General features: G+C 46.1%; 1 non-coding gene across 1 annotated transcript; it reads left to right on the top strand.

Annotated features, from left to right (window-relative positions):
- Positions 1-265: 265 nt before the first annotated feature.
- Positions 266-337, top strand: trnad-guc (transfer RNA aspartic acid (anticodon GUC)). Its single transcript has one exon. It is a non-coding gene; the product is annotated as a tRNA-Asp (tRNA).
- Positions 338-14,661: the final 14,324 nt, after the last annotated feature.

Genomic DNA, 14,661 nt, shown 5'->3' with positions numbered 1-14,661 from the left:
AATGACAAGCACCATCGAGGTGCAGGCATCACTAATGCTGCCGGACCATCACTCTGCTCTGAAGGTTACACACTGCACAGGGGAGAGACCCTGGACTGAGGCACCTGCCTTTAACCTGTGCAGGAATGACACGAACACTACTCATCAGAACAAGGAGCCATAGAGAAAGAGACATTCTTGGGAGTTTATTTACAATAGTGAACATTATGTTCAAGTGATTAACACCAGTGCCCATGTGATGCAACTACATCTTCTTAATAGCAGCTCCTTGTTAGTATAGTGGTTAGTATCCCCGCCTGTCACGCGGGAGACCGGGGTTCAATTCCCCGACGGGGAGTCGGCGTAGTTCTATTATCTTTAAACTAGAAAACACACGAAATTGGAAATGTACTTTAACATTCATATGTAGGAGTGCAGATAAAGATTTCGTATCAGCGACAGGGAGATTCAGGAAAAACTACATCTTCTTAACGTTCCATTAAATTTTGTTTTTTGTTGTTGCAGATTCCCTTTAAAGGGCTGCCTTTTAATTTGTCTCCTGATTTGTTAATTTAGTTTATTTAGTTTGAGTCAAAATAGTTACATCTCCTTAACCTTCCTAACCCTGCTGTTGTGTCTTGGTCCTCCCCCGACATCCACAGTGGAGGTGAAGACAGCCTGCTGACTGTGACGCCCTGTCTGTGATGAACTTGGCGGGTGCCCTCCAGAGGGCCGAGACCTGGAGGGCCGGGGCCTGGTTTGGGTCTCCTGCTGTGGAACAGGAGCATCCTCCTCGGCCTATGAAGCTGGAGATGATGGAGTCACAGGAAGAGGGAATTTGGATAGCAAACTGGAGGAACAGTACCTCATCTTCCGATTAGGCACTTTGCAGCCTCCTGGATTTAACATTGAGTTCAACAACTTCAGACCATGAACTCTCTCCTCCATCTTTACCCCTTTTTCATTCAATTTTTAAAAATGTATTTTTATTTATTCATTTTTTATTTTTTTTTACATTTTTTTATTATTATTATATTTTTATTATCCTTTTTAATCCTTTTTCCCAACGCCACCACCCCACTAAAACAGGGCCACCTATCACTTGTTTCTATGTTGTGCTTTCACACAATGCTACCCTTGTTCTGCTATTAACACATTCTGCTATCTTTTCTTTGTGCCACTATCAGCATCTTTTTTAGCCTTTAACGCTACCATGAACACGCCCTTTGTCTTGTGTCCGTGACATCTTTGGCAATCTTTCCTAAGCTCCCACCTATCTCTGGCCTTCTATTTTGCTCCACCTTTTCCATCCCCTCTTAGACAATATAATATCCATCACATTTCTACTTCTCTTTTGCTGTAGAGGAGACATCCAGACTTGAGGCATTAACTCTGCTTCTTTCTCCAGAGATGCTGCCAGACCTGCTGAGATTTTCCAGCTTTTTCTGTTTTTATTTCAGATTTCCAGCATCTGCAGTATTTTGCTTTTGTTTCTTTCTCCACTGATCCTGCCTGACCTGATGAGTATTTCCAGCATTTTCTGTTTGTAGTTCCAATTTCTAGCTTTCCAAATTTAAGCATTCAAAAGCATTTTGCTTTAGTATGCTGTTGATCAATGGTAGAACATTAATGTCAAATATTATTAGAGGATTTTCCCATGAAGTACCGTCTCCAGAGAATTCCGTAAGAATCGTCAAAAAGGTCCATCTTTATGATATGTAACGCAGAGAGCACAACGTCATTGGGGGAGGGCTGCATTTTAACTCCCTAGGGTGGGTGAGATAAGTGGGTTAAAAACAAAATAATGGGCAAACTGCCAAACTTTTGTTTTGATTTAAGAGAGTTGTTTTGAATTAGGAAAGTTGTGGGGGTGGGCAAACGTTCTGCTCTCAGCAGGTGGATCAGTCACTAAAATATTTGAAGGAGGTTGCATGACTGCACTTAAAAGTTTACTTGCAAGTAAAAGTTTCCTTTTAACACATGCAGGAGGGTTTCTTGAGCCTCAAGAGGTATAAGAGTTTGATCCAGGAGGTAAGTGCCTTTACAGCATTGCTTATGGACCAGGAAGCACTGGAGTGATTCCTTCCTGCTCAACAAGCTTACCTGTTTTTCCTCACACTCTGACCTCCACAAGCAGCCAATCAACCTTCTCAAATGGGGCCTCCACAATTGGCTAACATTCTCTCTCCACTATCATGGTGATGTTGGACATGCCTCTGACCCACTCCCTGGCTGCATTCCAGACCAACTTTTAGCCAGTCCATCAAACTGACTGTCTATTGGGTGAGAAATCTGTTGAAGTTGGAATTGGAATTCTCTTCCCCAGATAGCAGTAGAGGCTGAGTTAGACTGCTTTTTGATCTGAAAGGGAATCAAGGGTTATAGGGGGCAGGTAGGAAAGTGCAGTTAAGGGCACAATCAGATGAGCAATGATATTATCGAGTAGTGGAGTAGGCTCAAAGCACCAAATGGCCGCCTCCTGCCCCTCAGTCATATGTTTCTGTAAAACATTAAAATAAATCATATGATTAATGTCCAAAAACCCTAAACTCTAACTCTTTGTGCTGGATTTTCCCGAACATGTGGAGTCAGGGTTCGAGGTGCAGGGAGATGAGAGGGGAAATGTGGGGAGCAATGTTGGGATGGCTTCCTGACACATGGAGGTGGGCAGCCAATTAGGGCAATTAAAATGCCACTTCAGGGCCACTTGAGATGGCGCCGGCACTTTCTTGCCCTCACACTGGCCCCTTCGCTAAGCGTGAAGGTTGCCTGCTCAATTGAAGTGTCCTTCTGGCAACAAGCTGGGAGATTAAAACAGCCAGAGGCTCCATGCTCCAATGACGAGGCTGCAATGATGAAAGACCTCAGCCTAGTCCATTATTAGGCCTGTGGAATGGTCTCACCTCAAACCCGATGATCTTACCCACTTTGGGTGTCTTTTTTTGATGACTTCTCTGCAGGGAACTAAGGGCGCCTCCATATTGAAGAGTCCTCATGCTCGCCTGTGAGCCTCAGCAGTGACCCCCACCCCTGCTGGGCCTGCCAGTTTGACATTGCTACTGGCCCTGTGATTAGGATCCAGCATTGGGAATCCACGCCCACCATTCTTAACAATACAGCAAGCGCAGCAGTGGCAAATTAGGAGGCCAACTCCCAGGAGGTTGAGCTGACATGCATGCTGATGACATGGGTGGTCTTGAGACATGGCCCTAATGTCAGAGTTCTGACATCACCGGAAAACCCAGACCACGGTCTTTATTGATTATTGCAAAAATGAGCAGTACATTTTGAAGAAAGGTTTCCACAAACTGACAGTGCTGAGACCCATGCTCATTATTTTAATATGGCACAACAGCAGTAAAATAAACATGGTACATGGGATTAAAATGTATACACTGATGACCTACTGAACAGTCACTATGCAACATACTGGGGACAGGAATTGTTAGAAATAGATGTGATGTTTGGCCACAGAGGTGGAATAATTCTGCTTCTGAATCTATTAAACAGGAACGGGGAAAGAACAGAACAGCAAGTGATAGAAATGAGGTGACCCCAGAGTCCTACGTGCAGTGATTCAAAGGTTTGTGTCTGTAGAAAAAAAAAGGTTTGCAGTGTGGTAGAAACACAAGACACAAATGATTAATGAAGGAATACTGGTACTACAGTGATCAGACGGTCCCAAAGGAAGTCAATACAGCCTCAAGTTTAACAACTGAGAACTACAAAGACAGACATGGAAATTGGAATGCATCATGATATTTCCTGGCATAAAATGGGCACAAATAATACCAATTTAGCAGTGGCACCACATGCCCAAACCTGTGGAAAAGTTGGTCCCACAACTAAACTCATGGGGTCCAATTTATAACTGTCCCAATCAAGCATTGGGATTCTTAAATGTGTTAAGGGATGTTGAGCCTTCTAAGCTCTGGATTCTTCAAGGGAAACTATTGTCTGCCAAGTCCAGATAGGTTTTAATCTTTATTTTAAGAAAAGTTTCTGTGATGCAGGAGAAGCGGGAATGTTCAATCTCACGCTTCGGTCTTCATGATCATGTCCCCGCACCATTGCCCAATCTGACCATTTCTTCCACCCACTACCTGCCTGAGGGCTGCCATTTTTACCTGCACTTGCAGCTCATCCCTAACGTGTAGACATAGTTGAGACCCAATTGCAGGGCAACCTGAGCCTCTTGTGTTCAGGTACTGCTCTGTGGTAAGGAGACAGACGGAGAGTAAAGCATAGGTTTTCCACAAGCAACCAAGGTGATAAAGAATGGCGTAAAGAGGTCTACTTCAGGGAGCTCAGACCATATTCACCACAGACCACCATACACTACAGTGTATGACAATCTTCTAAAACTTGGGGCAGAATTTTATGCCTTGGGGGCGGGCACTTGCCCGACCTGAACAGACGTGAAATAATGCGAGGTGACGTTGGATGAGCATCCTGACGTCATCCCGCACTCGAGCAATCTTCAGGTCAGTGGGTGCGTACGTGTGTCATACCTGCGCCCGACAACAATTAATAGGCCACTTAAGGCCATTAAAGAGACAACTGTTTGCGATTTTACGCTGCCCGTGCGATTTCACGCTCGTCACACGGGGAAAACAGGTAGACGGGCAGCCCACATTTTGCAAAACCTCATTCAAGGGCAGGATAAAAAGGGTCCACAGCATTGACACTGTGAGTAGTGAGGATAAAAAGGGTCCACAGCATTGACACTGTGAGTAGTGAGGATAAAAAGGGTCCACAGCATTGACACTGTGAGTAGTGAGGATAAAAAGGGTCCACAGCATTGCTACTGTGAGTAGTGAGGATAAAAAGGGTCCACAGCATTGCCACTGTGAGTAGTGAGGATAAAAAGGGTCCACAGTATTGACACTGTGAGTAGTGAGGATAAAAAGGGTCTGCACCATTGCCATTGTGAGTAGTGAGGATAAAAAGGGTCCACAGCATTGACACTGTGAGTAGTGAGGATAAAAAGGGTCTGCACCATTGCTACTGTGAGTAGTGAGGATAAAAAGGGTCTGCACCATTGCCATTGTGAGTAGGGAGGAGTTTAGGAGATAGTTTGCTGCTGGTTGCTCATTTGAACTTGACAGCTTCATCTCCATTCTGAGCTTCACTCTTAGCATTTCTAGGCTTCATTTCAGGACTCTTTGGTTACTCCAAGGCCTCAGGAGGATTTTGACCGTGTGGACCCTTCCAGGTATCAGACAACCTTCTGTGACTTTGGTAATGGGGATTGTGGTCTTTGCTGGAGGCACCTCCAGGAGGAAGAGAGGGGCAGAAGGGAGAGGAGGCCTCCAATGTCGCTTCCAGGGGAGCAACCTGTGGGAGGAGAGGCACAGGCCCAAGGAGGCTAGGGCCAGCGGGAAGTACAAGGCAGAAGGGGCCACAGAAGACGCCACTATCCTGCTGCAAGGGTTTACAGGTGGCGATGCAGCTACCTCAATATGTCCGAGGTGCAATGCTGAAGGAGGCTCCACCTCTCCAGGGAGACTGTGACCTCCATTTGTCAGATGATTGGGCCTGAGATCAGCCCCGACTGTGTGGATGGAAACCCCATGCCAGTGGCTCTGAAGGTCACAGTGGCCCTCAACTCGCTATGCATCGGCTCTTTCCAGGGGTCAGGGGGGATCTTTGTGGAGCGTCCCAATCAGCTGTCCACAGTTGCGTCAAGCTGGTGACAGAAGCTCTGTTCAGGCAGGTAATGGCATTTATTCATTTCCGAACAGACGAGGCCAGCCAGGTTGCGTGAGCCACAGGGCTTTCAGCGATTGCTGTGTTTCCCCCGCGTTCAGAGTGCCATCACTGCACACATGTGGCCATCAAAGTGCCAGTGGATGAGCCAGGTGCCTTCGTCAAAAGGAAGGGATTCCATTCCATGAACGTGCTGACCTACAAGCTGCAGATTCTGCAAGTCTGTGCAAGGTACCCTGGCAGCTTCCATGACAGTTACATCCTCCAAAACTCACAGGTGCCAAGGCTCTTCACTGCTCCAGCTCTGCTGGGTGACAAGGGCTATCCATTAAAAAGGTGGCTTATGACATCTCTCCGCCACCCAAGAACAGAGTCAGAGCAACATTATAACAGGAGCCATGCCTCCACAAGGGCGGTGATGGAGAGGACCATAGGTCTTCTCAAGATGCGTTTCCAATGCCTAGACCATTCATGGGGTGCACTACAACACCCCCCAGAGGAGGTGTCACTGATAGTGGTTGCATGCTGCGCGCTCCACAATCTAGCTCTGGCAAGGGGGGACCCACTGGAGGAAGAGGATCTTGAGGCAGCTCCACAGGCCACAGAGGATCAATCCAGTGGTGAGTCAGAATACTTGCCTGGTGAGGAGAATGCAGGGGATGTGAAGGAAGACCTCTGGATACTAAGGGAGACAGGGACACCAGGGAAAACTTGATACAATGCTCCTCCAGCTAGGCTGCCAAAGATCTGCTTCCATTCATGCCAGGGATGCCGCCTCCATCCCAGATATTTGAAATGACCCTTTCCTTTGAACCCAAAGTCCACTCAGTGGCCGTGCAATAAAGTTTGGAGCCACTCATGTCCAGCATTACATACTGACGTGCCCAGCACCTACAAAACAAGTGAAGCATACTCAGGCCATTAAAACAAAAGCAAAAAATTTATATCATGTTGACATTCACATCAAATGAACGTAACAATATATGTGTTAATGGTCACATTAGTAAACAAAACATGGCAGAACAAGAGATCACCCGTGAACAGTCCCTCCTGTACTCATGGTGGCTTAAACTTACGTTTGCGAGTGCTGTGTCTTGTTGCCCACCCCCTCCCCCCCCACCCCCCCTGCTGGCAGCGGCATTGGAGATAGCTTGCTGACTCTGCTGTCCTGTTGGCTTTGATGACATTGACGGTTGTCCTCTGGCCAATAGAGTTTGTGCTGGCCCTGCCTGGGACAGAGCAGCCAGAGTCACGGCTGGCATCTCCCCAGTCGCGGCAGCCTCATCAGATGCCACGGTCACTGGCAGAGGAGCGGAGGAGCTGCTGCCATCATCAAAAGCACCCTGAGAGGAGCCCGCAGAGGCAACAAGCTGGTCGTGCGCCAACGTGAGGTCGCTCTGGGCCTCCCTGCTCACCATTGATGGCCTAGCTGGATACTGGGTGCTTCATCCATCTCTCACACTGACAATGACTACCTGAGGTCATTCCCCGTGTGAGGGCTTGCAGGTCCGAGCTCAATCCCAGGAACTCCTGATTCTATCCCTGGAGTTGCCTCTCCATGAGAGTCGCCACTCTCTCAATGGAGGAGGCAGTACGCTCGGCCCTGAGGGTCAATGCAGTGCTCATGCTCCTCATGGACTCCTCCACATCACAGCCCATGGCACACATACACTCATGGATCTCCGCCAGATCTTCCCGCACATCTTGCTGGACATCCAGCATCTGCCACCTAATGGACGACTCCAGAGGCTCATCATCTGCCTTCGGTTCAGCATAGTCCTGGTCTCCAGCAGTCCTCCGACTGCCTCTGCCTGCTCCTCAAGCGAGTGTGAAATGCCCTCACCACTATGCACCAACATTCTCGCCAACAATCTAATGCCCACCGAGGTGCTGGTATCTGTGCTGGTTCCCGGATCGGGGTGGGGGGTGTGGCGCAGGTGCATTTAAAGCCCTGTGGTCTTATGGCATCAAGGGTGGCTCTTCGGGGTCCTGTGTTCGAGTGCGAGCTGGCGATTCTAGGGGAGATCAACAACATGTCATTAGTTTAAGTAATCACACTGCCACTGTGCTTGCCAGGTGCCCTGGTGAGACAATGGAGATCTGCATCATGGTGCCATCATCTTTCAATGGTCAATGGGGACTCCAGGTCTGAGGCTTTCATTAATGATGAGACTACAAAAGAATGTTTGCACAATCCGACGCTCTCACCCTGTGCACTGCACTCTTACCTTCGCCAGAGATCCCTGACTCTCCACAACCGGCTGACCGAGGTGGATGGCGGCTCTCCAGTTCCAAGGAATCCATTTTGTACCTCCTCAGAATAGGAGCTTTGGGGGGCCCTCTGCCTATCCTTGACCTCTCGATGGTGTTATGGCTCCTCTTCTCCTGAAAGGACAGAGGAGCATGGATTAGTCCACTCTCTACCTGCAGCGCCATTGCAGCCTGGCCAACCCCAGCTGAGGAACACCGTGCAGGGCACATCCGAGTCATGGCCCTCAAGCTGCAAGGCACTCAGTCCAAGCAGCCAGGGCTCACCCCCTTGGCCAGCTCCGGTGTCAGTGACAGTTGGCACTCACTCTCTGGCACCCCTGAGCTCCACGGGCCAGCCCTTAACACTTCACCACACTGATCCATGTTAACTCGGTACTCACCCTTGCCGGGCACAGCAGGTCATTGAACCTTTTGCGGCACTGCAGTCAGGTGCACCTCACAATGTCGTGGCCGCTGACCTCGGTTGCCAACTCCCAGGCTTTTTTGGTCAGGTGTGGTGGCCTCCTCCTGCCATCCCTGGGTATGACAGCCTGACAGCAGCCTCCTCCACGAGCACTGTGAGGCTCTTGTCCAAGAAATGGGGGGCCAAGTGCCCACCCGACTTGGCTTCCATCCTGATGTTTCCAGCCGCTGGTGAGACAATTGTTCCAGCCTCCCAGGCGGATTCCAAAGATTCTCCCCTGGCAGCCTTCAGGGAGCTGCCTTTGCCGGTTTTAAAGTGCTCGCCGGGTCACCATTGGACCCAGCGCCCAACAGGCTCCCGACCCCACCCAGCCCTTCCCGACCATTCAGAAGACACGTTTCATGCTGGGCGGACCTTAATTGGCCATCCAGCGTGAAATCCGTTTCCAATGTAACCCCAGCCAGGAGCAGATTCCACATCTGCTTCCGATCCCGCTGACTTGGCGCGCATGCTAAGTGTGAAATTCAGGCTTTGGTGATCTTTAACAGAATCTGGTTTCATTCCAACAGCAAACATAGCATGTCCAAGAAGTCTCATGCATCGTGACACACCACAAATACTCAAACTATTCACTCTTTAAAGTGCCACATTCCAGAGCAGTTTTAAATTTAAGTAATTTCACAGCTTGACAGTTCCAGAGACCTTCTCTGCCCTTCAAGAACATTTACACCTACTCTAAAAATTCGTAACTCCCACACTGTGACTTAAGGCCCTTGCTACAGTGAAAATGAGGTCTGTTTAAACTCTGCATTGAATTCAAGTGGTCCTGCTAAGTTCATGTTTTCTTCATGTGCGAATCATGCCGCACCCACTTTTGTCCACTTTTTGTTCATGAAGTCTGAAAATAGCAGCAATTTAAAAATAACTGCAGAATATCCCTCACCGCGTATTGAACTGGGAGGCTCCTATGAATACCGAATTTGAAGAGAAGCATAACTTTATTCAGCCTTCACAATGCCATTGTGGCATATCGTTTTACAGTGTTTCCTGGCTATTACCTTGACCACATTCATCTGAATAGGAAACATGATTTGTAGCGTTCCTAGGCCCGGGTTTTCACAGAGTAGTCCAGACTCCATGGATCTTCCAAAATGGTGGGTAGGACCATGATCCAGAACTCCCACCCCCATTTCCAACAGATCCCATTTTCACCAATAGGGGAAAGGGTGTGCAGCATGATTCGCACACAAGGTGAACACAAGCTTAGCTGGGCCACTTGAACTCAATGCTGAGTTCAAACAGACCTCATTTTCACCGTAGCAAGGGCATTAACTCACAGTGTGAGAGTTACAAATTTTATAATAGGTGTAAATGTTCTTGAAGGGCAGAGAAGGTTTGTGGAACTGTCAAGCTCTGAAATTATTTAAGTTCCCAGCCCTTTGAAAATTAAAAAAATAGGCTGCCTGTGTCAATTAGGGGTAAAAAAAAATTGGCCTACCAATTACAATAGCTGTTTATTGATATTACCCTAAGGAATATCATTATGTCATTATTAATGTTTGGCTGTATCCCAAAACCTATCATTATCCCAGCAGGGGTTCCTAAGTTCACAGTTTGATTGACAACTTGAAAAGGTTACTAAAGAATTAGTGTCTTTGATTTGGGTTATGAATACAAGCCTGTTTGTTTTTATAGGGATTAAGTACATGAGTGAAGTTAACAGTTTTGAATGGGCTTTCATGAATGGAAATCTTTTTCTTAATATAGTAAAGACTCAATAGAGGTTTAGAATTTTATTTTATTTCATTAAATCATGGGTCCTGAGGTATGTTCATAGTGGATACTGGGTGAGTTGACAGAGAGAATGTAAGGGAAAAGGATGGGGGTTGCATTAGCATGAGCTGTTATGAGTTGGTATTAAGTTGGCATTGGAGGCTATAAGAGGCCAAGGGGGCTGGGGGGGGCATGGGTTGGTATGGATGGTATGAGGGCCCCTGGGGGTGGGTGAAGGGCACGGGTTGGCATGGAGGGTATGAGGGGCCAATAAGGCTGGGTGGGGGCAGGAATTAGCATGAGTTGGATGGGGTATGGAGAGTGGGCGGTTGGGTGAGGAGGTGTAAGGGGTAAGGTTAAAGGGACCAAAGTTTAACAAAACAACTGGGACGAAGTTGTAGAGAACCAAGGCAGGCCTTTTAAATATCCCACTTCAGCACTTGGCAGCCTTTGCCTGACTCACGCTACCCAACTCGGGAATGAGAATCTGGGCCTTAGAGTCTTAAGCCAAATAAAAAGATCAGATGTTCTAAACTCAACTGAGCCGACATGTTCAAATGAGATAAAAACAAAAAGCTAAAAGCTACTGCGGATGCTGGAAATCCAAAACTGTTCAAATGAGTCCAGATATGCCTTCCATCAACATTTATACTCAGCAAAATAGTAAGCTTCAGTTGCAGATAGTCAGCAGCATTAAACTATGCATGAATACAAAAGTCAAATACTGCAGATGCTGGAATTTGAGATAAAAAGAAAAATTGTTGGAAATATGGAGTAGATCAGATAGCATTGGTGCAGAGAGAAAAAGGGTTACTGTTTCAGGAAAGGTCACAGACCTGAAATGTTAACTTTGTTTCTCTCTCTCCACAGCTGCTGCCAGCCCTACTGAGTATTTCCAGTATTTTCTGTTTTAAATTTAAACTTAGCATGGTTGCCATCGGATTAAGAAACATAAGAGATTCATAGAGCTTCCTTGCACAAAGGAGGCTATTTAGTCTGTGTCAGTTCACTCTCAGGGCAATCCAATTCTAATCCCACTGTCCTGCTGTCTCCATTTAGATCCATGTCTTCCTCTGTTTCAAATATCTATCTCATTTCTCTGTAAGAGATGCAATAACCTGTGACTCAACTGTTCTTGCGGTAAAGCAATTTCTCTTAATCTTCTTCCTCACATTCTTAGTCACATTTTTAAATTGATGATTCCTCTTAACTGTGTCTCCAACCAGCGAAATACTCTTTCCCTATCATTCATCTTACCTTCCCTTCCCAGTGGAAATAGCCCTAATATTTGGCATCTCTCCTTATAACCATAGTTTCCTATCACCGATATCATTCTGATCAATCTAGGCTGTACATTATAGCTTATATGTCCTTTACCTAATGTGTCCAGAATTGCGCAAGTTATTCTATCAAATAATAAATGTCATTCATAAATTCATCATTATTTCTTCACTCTTGTACTCTATTTATAAAATTCAATATGCTGTTGATCTTTTTTAAGCTTTTACCTATCTGCACCAGCACTTTCTACTACATGTTTGTCTATATCACAAATCTGTCTATATCTTTCTAAAGCCTTGTACAGGTCCTCTTCACTGTTTGTTACACCAGTATATTACAGATTGGGTTTTCTTTGCTTAAATCAAAATCATCAATATACACCAAGAAATAAGTGAGCCCAAGCTGGGCCCTGGGCTGCAACATTTCCAAACCTTATGCAATCCATGTACAGTATCTTCCATTCACTGTAACTCATAGCTTTCTGGACTTATGCCATAGGCCTGATTTTTTAAAAATAGCTTCTTGTGAGATAACTTATAATGTCTGAAAATCTTTTGCATTTATTCCATTTCATTTGTTTATTCAGTTGGTCACATCTTCAGAAAAACTAGATTAAACCTGTCAAACGTGACTTGCTTGTAACAAATCCACAATAGCTGTCCTAAATTAACCTGTGCATTTCTACAAGTGGAATAATTTAATCACAAATTATGGATCCTTAGCAAATATTGGGCTTTGGATTAAGTGGTCTATTATTACTTGTTTTATCCTTCTTTCCTCTCTTGAATAAAGATTTTGTTTTCTCTATTCTCCAATCCCTTGAAAAAGGATTTAAAACATTGTGGTCAGAGCCTTTGCTACCTCTCGTCTGACTTCTTTCAGCTACTCAGAGTAAATACCTACAGGACATTGGGTCACCTTCATTTCCACTAAGTTTTGTTTTTTAAATCTTTTCTGGTTATCACTGTCAATTATTCCATATCCTCCTCTGGCACACCTACATTCACACCATCAGCACCAGTTGTAAAAAAAAACAATTATGCAAAATGTATTTAATATCTTTTACAGCTTCATCCTCCACAATTATGCTACCACATTCATCCTGTGTGGTATTTCTCTCTTTAACATATTGTTATTCTTATATGCCTATAAAATCTCTTACTTTTTCCTCTTACATTATCTTCTAGCCTTTTATCATATTTGTTCAAACTCCCTTTTCACATGCCTACCATACTTTCAATATTCCTTATGATTTTCTTTGACACTAGTAGAACTTTCATGTCATAGTTCACATTGAGTAACCTCTCAGTGTTTAATACATGCAGAAGAGGGAGATGGAGGGAGATTATTGGAACATTGTGATTGATCCAGAATTTGGGATCACTAGAAGAGGACTCCGTGTATCTAAAGCCATTTGGACCAAGATATCAAAGTCTGAGAGCGTGGGAATAGTTATGGGGTTTTAGCACTGAAAATGCTGACAAAGGGGTTCAGAATACTGAGAGGGAGTTTGGTACATTTAGGAGTTGGAGGGAGCGAGTCCAAGGATGAAAATCTTGAGAAAGCATTTGTTTAGTTAGTTCTGGTAAAATATGAAGAACGTTTAGTGACTTGTTTCCACACGTAACCCCCATAACCTGCAGTTTTTACTAATTCTCATATTATTCCTTCCTTTCTCGAAGATTACATTTCTTCTCCAGTATTTTACTTTCTTCCGCAGCCTCTCTGGAATAAACACTGTCCACCATGAAACATCATGGCCAGAATTTTGAGCTCAGCGGGTGGGCGTGCACCCAAACCGGCCGAGCGTGAAATGATGCGCGATGATGTCAGCCAAGCGTGCCAAAGTCAATGTGCAGTCGCATGATTGTTCGGTCGGCGGGCACGTGCTGGAGCTGGCAGTGCGCCCACCAACAGTTATCAGGCCTATTAAGGCCACTAAGTTATCAATTTGACTTTAATTTTTCACTGCCCGTTCAACCTAACGGTCGGTGGGCAGGCGAAAAGGCCAAGTGGCCTTTGCATTTTTTTTGGAAACCTCATCCACGGGCAGGATGAGGTTTCTAAAAGCAAATACAGATAAAATAAAAACTTTATTTTTTAATTAAAAACATGGCCCTGCTCATGTGACAGACTCACATGAGGGGACATGTTTCATTACATTTTTCTGCTCTTTGTTATTTTTTAAAATATCTCTTCATCTACCCTGAGGCAGCTCCGTGCCTCAGAGAGGTTATTCTGCACTCTCTCACATGCATGCATGAAGTTCGCGCTAGGCCTGGTCGCACTACCCGCCACCCCCTCCGCCCGCACAGGCAGCGCTCAATGCTGCCGCTCGCGTATCAAGCTGGGCAGTCCTTAATTGGCCCACCCGTGTAAAATCACGGAGCACTGCCAATCGTGGGCAGCAGTCGGCTTCCCCACCGCCCCTGCCTGCCCCCACCGAAATTCTGCCCCATGGGTTAATAGTCCTTATTCCCATACATAGATCAAGTAACAAAGAATTCACCACCGATCACATATTCTTCCTCAGCATCAATTGAATGTGGTGCCACTGTACCCCTATCTTTAATTGCAGAGGCAAAAGAGAAATTCTATCCTGCAATTACTTTCTGGATTCATGGCCAGGACCTTTGGGTCCACGTGTGGCCCTGATCACCGATGCGTGAAATGATGAGCGGTGATGTCGGGCTTGCGTCCTGATGTCACCACGCATCATTCCGGTCTCCAGCTCGGCGGGCGCGCACCGGAGTCGGAGTCAAAGGTCTATTAAGGCCATTTAAAAACTAATTAAAACGATTAACAGAGCTGCCCGTCCAACCTTAAGGTTGGCGGGCAGGTGAAGAGCCCAGGCGGCCTTCGCATTTATCATGAAACCTCATCCACCGGCGGGATGAAGTTTCATGAAGGGTTTATAAATCAAATAAATATTTTCATTAAAATTCATTGACATGTCCCAGCTCATGTGACACTGTCACATGAGGGGACATGTCTGAAATTTTTTTTTCTTTATTTAAATTTTTAATAATGAAATTGAACTCCCTGAGGCAGCTCTGTGCCTCAGGGAGATTTCTGCGCTCTTTAGTGAGAATGCGTGAAAGAGCGCAGGCCCCGACTCAGCCTCCCTCCCCCGCCCGCACAGGGAGCACTCAGCGCTTCCGGGTGTGCGTCATGCTGGGCGGGCCTTAACGGTGGTGTGCAGCTGATCACGGGCGGCGATTGGCTGCGCGCCTGCCCGCTCCCGC

Source organism: Cetorhinus maximus, chromosome 14, assembly GCF_964194155.1.
Source record: "Cetorhinus maximus chromosome 14, sCetMax3.hap1.1, whole genome shotgun sequence".
In the NCBI taxonomy this organism is placed as follows: Eukaryota; Metazoa; Chordata; class Chondrichthyes; order Lamniformes; family Cetorhinidae; genus Cetorhinus; species Cetorhinus maximus.
The sequence above is the reverse complement of the archived record's forward strand: the minus strand, read 5'-3'. Positions and strand labels throughout refer to the sequence as shown.